The 16,258-nt window shown below is 36.2% G+C and overlaps 1 long non-coding RNA gene and 1 pseudogene across 2 annotated transcripts; both read left to right on the plus strand.

The window, feature by feature from the left end:
• The first annotated feature begins 259 nt into the window (after positions 1-259).
• On the plus strand, positions 260-2,195 carry LOC106377159. 2 transcript variants are annotated; one of them, XR_002662296.2, is made up of 4 exons: positions 260-1,121; positions 1,309-1,438; positions 1,537-1,644; positions 1,940-2,195. It is a non-coding gene; the product is annotated as an uncharacterized LOC106377159 (long non-coding RNA). The 2 variants fall into 2 exon arrangements; XR_001275756.3 differs by having other exon boundaries at positions 1,371-1,438.
• Positions 2,196-7,661: 5,466 nt separating this feature from the next.
• LOC125587913 lies at positions 7,662-9,145 on the plus strand (annotated as a pseudogene).
• Positions 9,146-16,258: the final 7,113 nt, after the last annotated feature.

Here is a 16,258-nt window from a genome sequence, read left to right on the forward strand (position 1 = left end):
GACTTACATCATGTTGTAAATTCACATTAGGAACTTGCACCCTCTTAGCACAGCCTATTCCAGAGTGAGGAACATCACCATCACCACCAATCTCATTTGACGTGTCGACAATCACCACACGTGTTTCCTGTACAAAACCAACCAACCAAGTCACATAACATGTAACATCACAACCGCATCTTGAGATCATAATTCATTGCATTATAAATTCATTACCAAAGTAGTTTTGCCAACTCCAGGAGAACCTATGACCAAGATGCACTGCACTTCCAGACACAGCTCGACCCACTCAACATGTTAAATCAATTATTTGCAGTTTCCGGTTACTTATACGATGCAAAGATGTGTTAATTCCCGACCGGTTATCACCAACCTATAATTGAAAACACTATCATTCAAGCAGTGTATGAGCTTTGTAAGTGAGTTTGATACGGCAAGCTTCAGATCTTGAGGTGTAACCGGGTGCTCCGATATCACCCAATCGCCGGAAGGGAATCGAGCGAGTGGCTTTCTTCCTCGTCGCCGGAGGAAGGATCTCGAGGAAAGCGTCGAGCTCCACCACCGTTGGAGGCGACGGCGGCGTCTTCCGAGATGAGGAGCTTTCTGAGTCAGCTGAACGTCGAAATTGAATCCATCAGACGGATTCCGCAGTGGAGATGGAGACGCCGGAGACTTGGATGAAGCGATTCTCTGACGCGCACCACGTGTTCGACGGAATGAGGAGGAGGAGTCGAATGAGAAAGCGGTTGCGGTGGCGGAGACCAAACGTCGCGATGCTTGCAATGAGCGGTTGATGTCGATCAGACCTAGCCGCGAATTCAAAAATAAAATTGATTTTTTTTTTTTAACTTTTAATTAAGATATTAAAAAATAAAAGATTCGCGACTGGTGTTGGTGGTATGTGTTTCTGAAAGCAGGAACGGAGCTTACTAAAAGGAAAAACTAAACGAGAGAACGACGACGTTTGCAGTTTACTATTGTGCTTGCTTTTTGTCTTCTGAGTGTTTTGTTGTGTCTTTTTTATGAACAGAAATTTTTTTAGTGGCATGGCTGTTGACCAAGAATCAAGCACAGAGTCACTCCAACATATTCCTGAAGCTAAAACCTCATCTCAAGTTGAGGTAGTAATCGTCTCTTTCTCTGCACTATTAATCTTTGCTGTTTTCTAGATTTTGTGTTTGCTAAACATGTATTAGCAAACAAGAATTTAACTCAATGTTAATAACCTATTGTCCCCTGATGGTTTTCTTTAAAAAAAAAAAAAACAAAAAAGTGGAACAGCCTATTGTTCTCGTGTCTGATAAACAGATGATGCACGAGGAGAAAGATGTGTGATATTTCTTGTGTTTCCTTTCCTTGCATGGAGGAAGCGTTCTTATCCAGTTTAAGAGATTTTCAACCTGAGCTTTGTGGTACAACAGCTTAACGAGCATTACAGGTGCAATTTTTTTTTTCTTTTAATATTGACTTGTTTCCAACTCTTCCTGTTATTGCTTAACTCAAGATTTCACAATAAGACTTGGGTGGCTGTTATAGGATGGTGTTCAAGAAACAGTGGTGACAGTAGCATTTACGGTGCGAAGCTAGATGCAGGGGGCAGTGATTTTGCTTCTTAAGGGTTTCCAAGTTGATGATCAAATAAAGGTGTTACTTTCTCTTTCAAAGTAGCTGATTATCTTAACATTTTCTATGGGTCTTAATGACTTTTGAATCATTTGCAGGCGCCTGAACTACTCTCGTTATTATTTTCTGAAAGTAATCTATTAGCTCTTATGCTCATACATTTCATTTGAACAGTTTGTATGATTAGGGATTTAGGAATTTCTTAGCCTTGTCTATGCGGAAAAAACTTTGCAGGGACTTGTTTAACTTTCCGCTCAGTGTTGATTCAAAGGGCAAATCCTGACATTGCTTAGCATTTGGTGTTTTGTTTACTCAGCTACTTGAACTTCAACTTTCTGGTAAGAAAGCGATCGATGCGACTGCTTTTTGAAATGGCTTGAGAGGTCAAAAGTTGAAGAAGCTGAGTACAGAGACTAGAGTTTGTTCTAAGGTCGTAGCGAAGATCAGCATATGCTCAGGAAGCTAGTGAGCAACTTAGAGAAATTGTTCCTAAATATGAAATATATATATTGTAAACCGAAATTTATTTGCAAACCGATTTTAGTTTATAAATAAATTTTATTTTATTTTTATTATAATTATTAATTTTCAATTTTTAATATATAATTTTCACCCCATATTTTACAGCATTTTATAAATAATATATAATAGGAATATACGATTGCTATTATAGAAGAATTTATCATAGCACGAATTATAAAATTGTAATCAATTTATAACAAAAATATAGTGTTATAATTAAGTTAATAAGTATTGTTATAGTAACTACGCATCTTTCGTATAGGGAATATCTATGATAACTGCCGATGATATAGCATTAGCGATTTCACTATGAAAACTTTACGATAGCATTTATATTTCTTGTAGTGTAAAGATGATACCTCTGATGCAGAGTCCTAGGACCACAGGCCCAGATAAAAAAAAATGGGTGACAAAAAAAATTGCACTTAAGGGCATTGAACCGAAATTCTGCCATATTGATATGGTGTAACTAACCACTAGACAAGAGACAATTTTTTAAAATTTCTGGCCGGTTAAATACTTACTAAAATGGCGGTCACAAGCATGTGCTAACGGCTCTGCTCTGACAAGATCTCTCAAACAATAAACTGATGTTTTGACAAACAAATATTTTCATACATTGCATTACCTTTACATATTTGTGTGGATTTTCTCGTGGATCAATAAAAAAGTTATATCAATTGAGAATGTATAACCCCAATTATTTTATTTTTCTCTTTTTTTTGGGACAAAGATGTATCCAATTTAGATAATGATGAGTTTTATACAAGTAAGCAAAAAGTTAAAAAGGAAATTTAAGAAATATCTAGTATATACTATATTAAAAGGGATATATGAGCTTCATACAGCATGTCCACGTAGGACAATTAAATCGACCAAAAACGTTCAAGCGTTTAGCCACGTCAGATGGGCAGTGCGATTTTTTAAAAATTTGTCATGGTAGAATTGGGCCATAAAGCCCATGTTATTGATAGAAGCCCATGTTAGGCTGTGCGTTCAAGCCTACTCGATGAAGCCCATGTTTTTGCTCTTCCTCTTCTTCGTTACGTGATTTGATCGTCGTCGGAGAAGGTGAGACGGCTCCGGTGGGAGCCGTGATCGGTTTGCTGGCGAAGACTGAGGCGGAGACTGAACCTAAGAGCAAAGCCGCCCCGAAACCAGTTGCTTATAAACAAGCTGATCCGAAAGCTCGAAGCTTTAAAGTAATCTTCCCTCCTAAAATTTCAGAGTGAAGATCTAAGAGCGACGGAGCTTCCCTCCGTCGGTTGCAAAAAACGAAGGTCTCTATTTTGAAACGACAACGCTTTGACCGACGACGATGTTTGTTCTCCGATTACTTTTCGTAATGGGCTTCGTTTATACTGTTATTGGCCCATTACTAATTACTCAGTGTCCTAAATAAAGGTCCGTCTACGAACCGGAGATAGGCGCCCGGCTGTTTTGTCCACGCGCCGCTGAGCTAGAGGACAAAAAGAAAGTGAGTGAGCAGCGGCTGAGTCAGCAATGATCTTAGAAAATCCACAAAGTGACTCCAACCACAAGTCAACACCATCTGTAAGGACACACAACAACACACCTCATACATTAACATACTCAACTTTAGATCATCGCCACTTCTCTTGCATTATCAATTGTTTTTTTGGCAGGAAAGGCCAATATAATGTATCGATCATGTGCACATCCGTTACCTCTAATAATAATACGGTTTACTACAAGAAAATAATAATGAAAACTGTAATAACAGGGTCCACGTGCATGAATTCATTTTCTGATATCATGAGAAGTGGCAACATGTATTGCATTTGTTGTATACTTTCTTTTATCATGCGAATTTCCCACTTCTTTCTCTCTCTTTTTTTCCCCAAAAATCATAACTAAAACCCCAATAATTCCAGTTGTCAACATCGTTAATTTACTTTTGGACATGTTCAAATAATTTTGTTTCTGTTAGAAAATGACTAAAATTTTGTTTTCTATCAAAAAGATCTCACATACTTACAGTGGTTTGGGGGTGTATTATTGATAACAGAAAAGTAAAGGTGAAGAAGTAACTAATCATAGTATAACAGGGGTTGAATTATGCAAAAAAACATAAAATTGAAAAACATAATACTTAATATATTAAAAATTAAGTATTAAATATCAAACAAGTAATAAAAAGAGGATATAAGCCTTAGATAGAATATCCACGTATGCAAAAATAATCGGCCAATGAGAAAATATATTTTTGTCATGTCACCTCCTCTATTTGTTTATACAAAATGATGTTTTAATTTTTTACTTAAATAATTATAACAAAAAATATTTTTTGTGAAAATATATTATTTATAGAAATATAATATATTTTTTATTTACATAATAATTTGTAAAGAAATATTTAGTGTAAATAATATAATAATTTTATAAAATATTAAAATAAATTGGGTTAGTTTTTAACTTTCACAAATAAAAAATATTATTTGTAAACTTAGAAAAAGAATATATCAACAATATTCTTTTTCAGGAGAGAAAGTAGAAAAATACATCAGAGACAAAGCCATCTCTATTATGAAATTCTTCAATTTTAAACGAAAAAAATAGAGGAATACATTGAAGATGGTCTAAGGCATGGCCGACGTAAATGATCGACATTGAGATTTCAACTTTTCTGATTCGTACTATTCTAATGTTTCAATATAATTTGAATATTCCTTTTGCTTTATAATATAATGGTTTAAAAGTATTTTTTGTTTTACTACATAAATTGTTTTTATATTTCAATGTAACTTTATACTTATTGGATATTGTGTGGCCAATCAAATTATTTAAATTAATGTGTAATTGATTAAATTTATATATTAAATGAAAGTTTTCTAAAGTAATAACTTTTAAATATTACAGATTTTAATTTAAACTGGAGGATATAAGACTCAGATAGAGTGTCCACGCATGCGAAAATAATCGGCCAATGAAAACTTTATTTTTGCCATGTCATCTCCTCTATTTGTTCTTACAAAATGATCTTTTAACTTTTTACTTAAGCAATTATAACCGAATATATTTTTTAGTGAAATATATTATTTATATAAATATAATTATATTTTTATTTACATAATAGTTTGTAAAGAAATATTTAGTGTAAATAATGTCATAATTTTATAAAATACTAAAATAAATTGGGTTGGTTTTCAAATTTCACAAATAAAAACTATTTTTTGTAAACTTAGAAAAAAATATATCAAGAATGTTCTTTTTTATGAGAGAAAATAGAAAAATACATCGGAGACAAATCCATCTCTATTATGAAATTCCTCTATTTTAGAGAAAAAAAATAGAGGAATACATTGGAGATGGTCTAAGGCATGACCGACGTAAATGATTGACGTTGAGATTTCAGCTTTTCTAATTCTTACTATTCTAATGTTTCAATATAATTTGAATATTCCCTTTGTTTTATAATATAATGGTTTAAAAGTATTTTTTGTTTAACTATATAAATTGTTTTTATATTTCAACGTAACTTTATATTTATTGGATATTGTGTGGCCAATTAAATTATGTAAATTACTGTGTATTTGATTAAATTTATATATTAAATGACAGTTTTCTAAAGTAATAACTTTTAAATATTACATATTTTAATTAAAACTAATTACATTTTGAAACATATAGAGTAATTTATAAACTAACTCCATATAGATATGAAGACAAAATTGTAAAGTGGTCTCACTTTCAATTTCTCTCATTCTGTGCATTCCTAATTCGAAGAAGATAATCTACATCTAATATTATGTTACTCTCAGTATATTAGAAATGGTCGAACTGTAAACCAATTAAAGATGATGTAAGGAATAAATAAAAATGTATTTCCACTTATCATAAATATAGAATCAATTGACAACAGCTTAATTATGTCCAGCATATGACAACAGAGAAGAGTTTCTATACCTTCTAATATTATAATATCTCACTATATTAGTGGCTAAATCAGTTTTTTCTAGCCCAAATACTCACTCCATTCTTGGAGTTTAAACTTTTCTACTGATAATATTTAGTAGTTTGATCTAAAAAAAAGAAACGGTCGAACTGTACATTGTAATTGGAGAAAAAACAAACAAAAATGAACCGAAAACTTTTAAGGTATATGAAACAAAAATTGGAAGTAGCAAGTCTCTTCAATTAAAGAATAAGACAATAAAATTGTAAAAACACAAAATAAAACAAAAAATATGCACATAAAGAAAGATTTAGTAAAATAAAATCATAATATAATTTCAATAATTGATAGTGCTCACTTACACTAAAAAGTCTAAATTTAAAACATACACAGTTTTATTTACATCTTTAAATCTATTATCTAATTAAAATGATTCGAAAAAAGTGTCAGCACGAAGAGTTAGAAAATATACGATCAAATATAATACATAACATTAAAAATACATTATCATTGATCACTAAAAAATCATGTTAGTAGTAATAAAAATGAAATGACAACGCATTTATTAAAACCATAGAACGGTACGCAACAAGGTGTTATTTAATATACAAACTACAAATTAATATGCTCAACGTAAACACACATAAAAATGAGACATCATATTTGGATATATTTATATAAATAATTTCAACATTTTGTAACATCGAAATAATAAATTAATAAAAAATATATTATGTTAATAAAATAGATTTTAGATTTTGAAGACTTCTAATTCATGTAATATTACAAAATTCAAAATTTGTTTATTACAATTAATATTTTACCATTAGATATATTAAAATAATATTCTAGATTGATATTCAATTGTTAGTTTTCAACTATTACACGTAAAAAAAATTATTAAGTACGCTTTTTTTTTTGAAAATGGGGTTTTATATTTTAAGTAGGTTATTGGAGTACTTTTTCTTTTCGTGAATTTATTCGAGATGAGATTCCGATCTTTTATACTAAGATAATTTATGTTTTATACATAATTATATTTTTTTTACATAACTCTAAAATTTCGGACTTGATTCTTCATATTTTATTAGTTAATTATGTTTCATATAATAGAAATGTCTACTTCAAACTAAAAATATAAAAAATTAAATTTAAAAATTAGTTATATATATAATTTAACATATAAAAATTCACATACAAATAAAAAATGATAAATGTAACAAATTTAAATATATTATCCGCGCGTAGCGCGGAGAAAGGATCTAGTTATATGAATGAGATTTTATAAACTGACGAGATTCCTCAAACAATAAAATAAACTGATGTTTTGACAAAAAAATATTTTCATACACACTAATTTCATTACATTTACATTTACATTTACATTTACATTTGTGTGGATTTTCTCGTGGATCAATAAAAAATATATCAATAGAGAAAACTGTATATAACCTCAATTATTATATTTTTCTTTTGAACAAAACCCCAATAATTTTCTTTTTTTGGGGGGGGGGGGGGGATAAAGATATATTTCTAATTTAGATAATGATAAGTTTATACAAGTAAGCAAAAAGTTGTACTTTTATAAACTTGTACTTTTATGAAGATTAGGGTTTTCTTCTTCGTGCAGCTCATCATCCCCTTTGTTTTTTTTTGGTGCAAATATCATCATCCCCTTTGTTCTCAGAAAACTTAAAAAAATGCCTCGCATAGACAGGATCAGTGCGTTGCATGACGATTTGCTGGTGAATATATTGTCTCAAGTCCCGACAAAAGATGCCGTGACAACCATGGTTTTGTCCAAAAGATGGGCTTTGGTCTGGACGATGGTGCCTAAACTTGAATACGAGGATACAAGCAAAGAAGGGGGAAAGAACCTTTGGCGCTTAGTTGACAAGTCTTTGCAACTCCACAAAGCACCTGTACTAGAAAGCATGCATATTCAAGCTGAACGCCAGTTTACGGACGATGCAGATGTTGGAAAGTGCGTCTCATACGCTGTTGACCACAACGTTCGAGAGATATCTCTTATTATACCATCCTTTATTTTACCATCTCAACCAAAGATCCTGCTGCTACCATCGAACTTTTACACCTCCAAAACGCTAGTGAATCTGACTCTATCATGTAGTGCTCTCGTCGTTGATGTTCCTTCCCTAGCTTGCTTTCCATTGCTTCAGACGCTGGCCCTTCTCAATGTTGTGTTTAATGATGAAAGCTCTCATGCTAGGCTTCTAGCGAATTGCCCTGCGCTCAGTTATTTGCATGTGATCCGATACTATAGTGACAATGTGACAAGGTTCATTGTGAAAGTTCCTTCTTTAAAGAGTTTTACATACACGGACAATCACGAAAGATATTCTGCTATGCCCTTGGTTTTAGATTCCCCTGGATTACAACACCTTAGTATATTTGATTATGGAGACCTTGGCTCGATCCAGAACATGCCTCACCTTGAAACGGCTTATGTTGGTCACTTGGTTCCTCAGCCAAATGACAAGTTTCTGAGATCTTTTTCCTCTGTCGGGAGTCTCCATTTGAGATTGATGGACGTAACTATTTTGAGTATCCTTCTTGTTCCTATATGTGATGCTCTCTTTGATGTGTTGTTATGCTTATGTTGTTCAATGTAATTCAACTGCAGGTTGAATGTTTTAGCGCCATTAATTTCCCTCGGCTCATGAAGTTTAAACTGCATCTTTTTAAACCAAGTTTCTCAGAGTTAAGGCCAGGTTACTCAGAGTACTGTTCATTAGAACCACTTATGCTTTTCCTACATAACTCCCCTGTACTAAAAGTTCTTACGATCAGCTACGTAAGTAACTTCCTCCCTATCCATCAAACAATTAGTTTATAGTAAAATTAGTTTATTATTCTTCCTTGTTGATTTTCAGGGTGTGGGTCTTTACTACGAGGACCTCCCACTTTCGTGGAACCAACAAAGTTCTGTACCCGGATGCTTGTTGGCCCATCTCGAAATCTTTGTGTGGGATAAGTTTGGGGGAAGAAGAAGACAAGAGAGAGAATGTGTGGCGTACATCTTTGCAAACTCAAAGTGTTTAAAGACGGCGACAGTCCTTCCAAGATGTTCCTACCGTCTCGAGGAGATAGTGGAGGACATAAAATCTTTGTATAGGGTTTCAGCATCATCTCAGCTGATAACCCATTCGGATTCTACAAATCCTTGAAGGGCAACATATTAAAAAATAATATTCTTTTTATCTGGACCTTTTGGTATGGAACACTTTGCTGATGTGAATAACTTTAATTCTCTGACATGCAAAAATACTAGCTTCATATTTTTGTTCATGGTCTTTTTCCATACTTTCATTTTATATATGACTATTAGCGAGCAAAGATTGTTTGATATTAAGAAGAAATGACTTGTTTGCTTCTTTACCTTACACATGAATACATGATCCTTGATTTTGTTGTGTGGGGAGATTAATCTTTAATTTGGTTCTGAAATGAACTCTTTCTTCAACTCTATCATCTCCTAACTTGCGGATTTATCATTAAAAAAAAAAAACTCTGTTGCTAGAAAACAGATGGAGAAGCTTTGTTGATTCCGGCTTTAACATTGTTTTTCATAACTTGGAAATTACGCACTTACTCAAAAGAGCGATTGATAGTGTTATTCATTCTTGTTCGAACCTTTTATAGTAAAGCTAGGAGAATCAACATTTATATATTCTCTAGACAAAGTTTCTCAGAATTTAATATTTTAATATAATGTAATATTACAATTATTATTTTCTGAGTCTAGCAAATAACAATTTTTCTTGATAAAAGTGGGATCCTAAAAAGTTTATAGTATCAAAAGACTAATTTCACGAGATCTTACGTCCGCATCCAGTACGCAACTAATCCATCTAAATAGTACAGCTATGTGACAAAGATGAATCAAACCTAAGGTGAAGTTTCCGCTGAAACCTATTTACCACTAGATCAAAATGACTTGGTTAAAAATATAAGTAATATCCAATAACAAAAAAGACAAATTTCATATGAGTTTCTCAAATATTTGTTGAGTCTCTACGAAAATGACTGCTCTCTCATTTCTAATCATTTTTTTTCATATCTTGTATTTAATTATTTCATTAGTTTCAATTGTAAGAGATTCTCCTTTCGACTATGAATGGAGAGGCCCTAGCTGTTCTTTATCTGGTTCGTATGGTCATCAACATTGTTTCGCTCATATGTGTCGATTTTTGTTAAACTGCAATTGTCTATTTTTGTTAGCTGCAATTATTTTATTTTCTCATTTTTTTTTTTTGGGGGGGGGGGGGGGGGGGGGGGGGGTGGGGGCAAAGATGTATTTCTATTTCTTGTCTCACTTGTTTACTTTTCAGCCTTTGCGTTTTGTTTGTGAGTTTACTCTTTACCTTTAAGGTGTCGAGGTATTTTGTTATGTAATCATCAGACGATTTATCGACCTTGAAACCTTGGCACAACAGGTCAACTAAGCTGTGCCGACAGCATCACCACACCAAATCTACTGGTCTCCGCACACAAAATTACGTTTCTATCGTCGGCTAACGTTCTAATCACCTAAAACTAAACAAGCAATGGCAGATTCGATTTCACACAGACAGAACACATTAGAAATAAATTATACTTATTCGAGGTCTTAAGCCATGTAAGAGAAGTTCGGAAAAAATATGAGGTGATCTGGAACGCTACGAGACAAATGTCTCGACTAATATCGCTCTAAAGATTATGTTTTTTGGTAGGTACAACAAGAAGTTGTATCAAGAACATGTTTGTTGATTAATTCAACAACACATTTCTTTTGTGTTTTTTGGTAGGTGCAACAAGAAGTTTCACCAACTCCTCATAATCTCCTATAAATAACCACACAAGGAGAAGAAGAAATCCATCCCAAACAAGAAAAACAAAGTAAGGGAGAACAAGAGAAGAGAAAGAAGAGACAGTGCAAGAGAGAAAAAAAAAATATATCTTTCTTGTGAGAAAATCTTTCTCTTTAAGAAATAAAGTGTAATTTCTTGAGTGTATTTGGGATCTGGTGTGAGTTGAGAGTTTGTAAAATTTCCCGGGTTGATAATAAAAGATCTGTAGCAGGTCCGGAGACGTAGGCAACATTGGCCGAACTCCGTTAACAATTTTGTGTGTGTTTTCCCGCTCCCATAAATTTTGGTTTTCCGCAAAATTTGGCCGCATATTTCCTAACAACTGGTATCAGAGCTTGAGTTACGGTGATCGGTCAAATTTTTTGCGGAGCTACTATTCATGTGAACAGTAATTCGTGAATAGTGAATTTTTGTCCGTAACATCGGTTTGACGACGAAGGTGTTCTAATACACGGTGGTTCCAGAAACGATGGGAGGCGAAGACGGTTTGGCGCACAGTATCGGGAAATTTGACGGTACAGATTATGCATTTTGGAGAATGCAAATTGAAGATTATCTGTACGGAAAGAAGCTTCATCAACCGCTGAGCAAGAAGCCTGAGAAGATGGATCAGGATGAGTGGGAGCTCCTTGACAGACAAGTTATGGGTGTTATAAGGTTAACACTGTCGAAAAACGTTGCTCACAACGTTGCGAAGGAGAAGACCACAGAAGGGCTCATGAAAGTTCTCTCTGATATGTATGAGAAACCTTCGGCAAACAATAAGGTGTTTCTCATGAAGAAACTCTTTCATCTGAAGATGGAAGAAGGTGGCCTGGTTGCCGCACATGTGAACGAGTTCAACACGATTGTCAACCAACTGTCATCAGTTGAAATCGAGTTTGAAGATGAAGTGCCAGCACTGATTTTGTTGGCATCTCTGCCAAATAGTTGGGAGCCAATGAGGGCAGCAGTTAGTAACTCTGTGGGTACTCAAAAGCTCAAATTCAATGATGTTAGAGATCGTATCCTTGCTGAGGAAGTTCGAAGGATAGACTCTGGGGAGGCATCAACGAGCTCTGCTTTCAACGTGGAAAACAGAGGGAGAAACCCAGATAGAAATAACCGGAGTAATGGCATATCGAAGTCAAGGAATGGACGGGGTCAATCCAAATTCAGACAGCCTGCAGAGTGCTGGAATTGTGGAAAGACAGGTCACATCAAGAATAATTGTCGAGCACCACCGAAGAAGGAAGACAACATTAGAGGCGGAGCCAATGTAGTGACACGTGAAATCGCTGATGCATTGGTAGTGTCTGTTGATTCCCCGAGGAAAATTGAAGCTCGTGATGCAACTGCAAATACCACCAAAGCGTCAATCTCCTATGTCGATAGCCCAGTCGATTCATGGGCTCTTGACTCAGGAGCGTCGTTCCACACCACACCACACCATAACATCATGGAAAATTATGTTGCGGGAAATTACGGAAAGGTATATCTTGCTGATGGATTACCTTTGGACATAGTTGGTATTGGAGATATCAACCTGAAGATGTCAGACGGACGTGTGTGGAAGATTACGAAGGTCAGACATGTGCCAAAGTTGATGCGAAATCTGATCTCAGTAGGTCAACTTGATGATACAGGGCACGATGTTAATTTTCGTGGTGGAGCCTGGAGAGTCAAGAAAGGTTCCATGGTGGTGGCTAGAGGTCATAAAAGAGGCACTCTTTATATGATGACGAGTTATCAAGACACTGTTGCTGTTGTCGAGAATGCCAAACAGACCAAGTTGTGGCATTGTAGGTTGGGACACATGAGTGAGAAAGGGATGAAACTCGTGGTGGAAAATGGAGCTCTTCCAGATCTGAAGACGGTGGATCATCAGATGTGTGAAAGCTGCATCCTTGGGAAACAGAAACGAGTTAGTTTCTCTAAAGGAGGAAGAGAGCCAAAATCTGAGAAGTTAGAGCTGGTGCACACTGACGTGTGGGGACCCGCTCCTGTTGCATCACTCGGAGGTTCGTACTACTATGTGACCTTTATCGATGACTCCACAAGAAAGGTGTGGGTTTACTTCATGAAGAACAAGTATGAAGTGTTTTCGGTTTTCAAAATATGGAAAGCCATGGTTGAGATTGAGACGAATCTCAAGTTGAAGTGTTTAAGGTCTGATAATGGTGGAGAGTACATCAGCGACGAGTTCAAGAGATATTGCGCTGATAATGGGATCAAGATGGAAAAGACTATTCCTGGAACGCCTCAACAGAATGGAATAGCGGAAAGGATGAACCGAACCTTGAATAAGCGTGCAAGGAGCATGAGATTGCACTGTGGATTGCCAAAGACGTTTTGGGCAGATGCAATCAATACCGCAGCCTTCTTAATAAACAGAGGATCGTCTGTACCGTTGGGATTTAAGATCCCTGAAGAAGTTTGGAGCGGAAAGAAAGTAAATATTTCTTATCTAAAGGTGTTCGGATGCTTAGCTTATGTTCATATTGATGATGCTGCAAGAAGTAAACTTGACTCGAAGTCTAAGAAGTGTTACTTCATCGGTTATGGTAACGCGGAGTTTGGTTACCGGTTTTGGGATGATGAAAATCGGAAGATCATCCGCAGCAAGAATGTTGTGTTCAATGAAGAAGCGTTGTACAAGGATAAGCTAAGAGAAGGCTCGGAGAAGAAAGAGCCTGGAGCTGTTGACTTAGAAGATATCCTGACACCGGAGTTGCCACAGGATACCGCAACAGCAGAAGAAGAAATCTCTCAAGACGAGAGTGGTGAGGCTGAAGAAAGTGATGATTCTGAAGTGGTCCCATATACACCAGTCACGGAGTTACGACGGTCAAGCAGAATCATCAGAAAGCCAGTAAGATTCTCTCCATCGCTCAACTACATTCTGCTCACAGACAGAGGCGAGCCTGAATGTTATGAGGAAGCTATGCAAGTTGATGAGTCGATCAAGTGGGAGCTTGCAATGAACGACGAGATGGACTCGTTGTTATCCAATCACACGTGGGAGTTAGCAGATTTGCCTAAGGAGAAAAAGGCATTGCATAACAAGTGGGTCTACCGAATAAAAGAAGAACCTGATGGGAGTAAGCGCTATAAAGCGAGGCTTGTTGTGAAGGGATTCCAACAAAAACAAGGCATTAACTACACCGAAATCTTCTCTCCTGTAGTCAAGATGGTGACCATTAGAACGGTTCTTGGGCTGGTAGCACAAGAAGATCTGCATCTTCAACAGATGGATGTGAAGACGGCATTTCTTCACGGTGATTTGGATGAGGAAATTTATATGAAGCAACCCGAAGGCTTTGAGATCAAAGGGAAGGAAAGCCTTGTTTGCAAGCTGAAAAGGAGTTTGTACGGCTTAAAACAAGCTCCAAGACAGTGGTATAAACGGTTCGACAACTTTATTAAAGGCGTTGGTTTCTTGAGGTGTGAAGCTGACCACTGTTGTTACTTCAAGACGCTTGAAGAGTCCTACTTGATATTGCTCCTATATGTCGATGACATGCTGATAGTAGGAGCAGACTTGCACGAGATCAATAGCTTGAAGACGAAACTCTCAGAAGAGTTTGCGATGAAAGACCTTGGAGAAGCAAGACAGATTCTAGGGATGAGAATCAGTAGGAGCAAGGAAGGTCTTAAGCTATCACAAGAGGAGTATGTGAAGAAAGTCCTCAAGAGGTTTAACATGGATGACACGAAGCCAGTTAGTACTCCCCTGGCAAGTCACTTTCGGTTATCCAGAGAACAGTCTCCAAAGACGGAAGACGAGATGACATGTATGGATAAAGTTCCATATGCTTCTGCTATAGGAAGCCTGATGTACGCGATGATATGTACAAGGCCAGACATTGCACATGCAGTGGGAGTCGTTAGCAGATTTATGAGCAATCCAGGGAAGGAACATTGGGAAGCCGTTAAGTGGATTTTCAGATATCTAAAAGGAAATCCAAGTTTATCGCTATGTTTCACGAAGTCTAAGACGGGATTGCAGGGATATGTTGATGCTGACAATGGAGGTGACATTGACAGCACGAAGAGCACAACCGGGTATGTCTACACCTTTGACGGTACTGCAATTTGTTGGGTTTCAAAGTTGCAGAAAATTGTATCTCTATCAAGCTGTGAAGCTGAGTATGTTGCTGTAACGGAGGCAACAAAAGAGATGATATGGCTACAGTCTTTTCTAGAAGAGCTAGGCCATGACCAAGGGAAAGGTGTGTTGTACTGTGACAGTAAAAGTGCCATCGATTTGGCAAAGAATCCGGTTTACCATGCTCGGACGAAGCACATACATCGTCGGTATCATTTCATCAGATCAGCGTTGGAAGACGAAATGTTGGTGCTTGAGAAGATCCCAGGAAGCAAGAATCCGGCAGACATGTTGACGAAGGTCGTGCCGTATGACAAGCTGAGGTTGTGTGCAACCTCAGTAGGCTTGTTGGAGTAACAAGCTGGGAAGACCTGCTACATTAATCAAGGTGTGAAGACAGATTAAAACCAGTCTTCAAGTGGGAGATTGTAAAGAACATGTTTTTTGGTAGGTACAACAAGAAGTTGTATCAAGAACATGTTTGTTGATTAATTCAACAACACATTTCTTTTGTGTTTTTTGGTAGGTGCAACAAGAAGTTTCACCAACTCCTCATAATCTCCTATAAATAACCACACAAGGAGAAGAAGAAATCCATCCCAAACAAGAAAAACAAAGTAAGAGAGAACAAGAGAAGAGAAGAAGAGAGAGTGCAAGAGAGAAAAAAAATATCTTTCTTGTGAGAAAATCTTTCTCTTTAAGAAATTAAGTGTAATTTCTTGAGTGTATTTGGGATCGGGTATGAGTTGAGAGTTTGTAAAATTTCCCGGGTTGATAATAAAAGATCTGTAGCAGGTCCGGAGACGTAGGCAACATTGGCCGAACTCCGTTAACAATTTTGTGTGTGTTTTCCCGCTCCCATAAATTCTGGTTTTCCGCAAAATTTGACCGAATATTTCCTAACACTTCATAATATTGACGTTGACTGAAACGTGATCCATTAACCCTTCTTACGCCTTCTCTTTAAATGATGGACGAGTAACTCCACAATCTAGAATAAAATAAAACTCATTACACCCATGCAAGGCCACGATAAAGGTTATATGCCATGAAGGTTGCTTGTAGCTCAAGTAACAAGGAAGAACACTTAGCTACACGGCTTTTGGATAACAAGTGATGATGGTGGTTGGTGCCAGGTGGTGGTGAGACGATGGATCCAGTTCCATGTGCCTTCTATCCCTTTCGGCTTGATCACGTTCTTAATATATATTACGGAACTGGTACGTATACGAGATGACT

The sequence above is a fragment of the Brassica napus genome, chromosome C5, assembly GCF_020379485.1.
Source record: "Brassica napus cultivar Da-Ae chromosome C5, Da-Ae, whole genome shotgun sequence".
Taxonomy (NCBI): Eukaryota; Viridiplantae; Streptophyta; class Magnoliopsida; order Brassicales; family Brassicaceae; genus Brassica; species Brassica napus.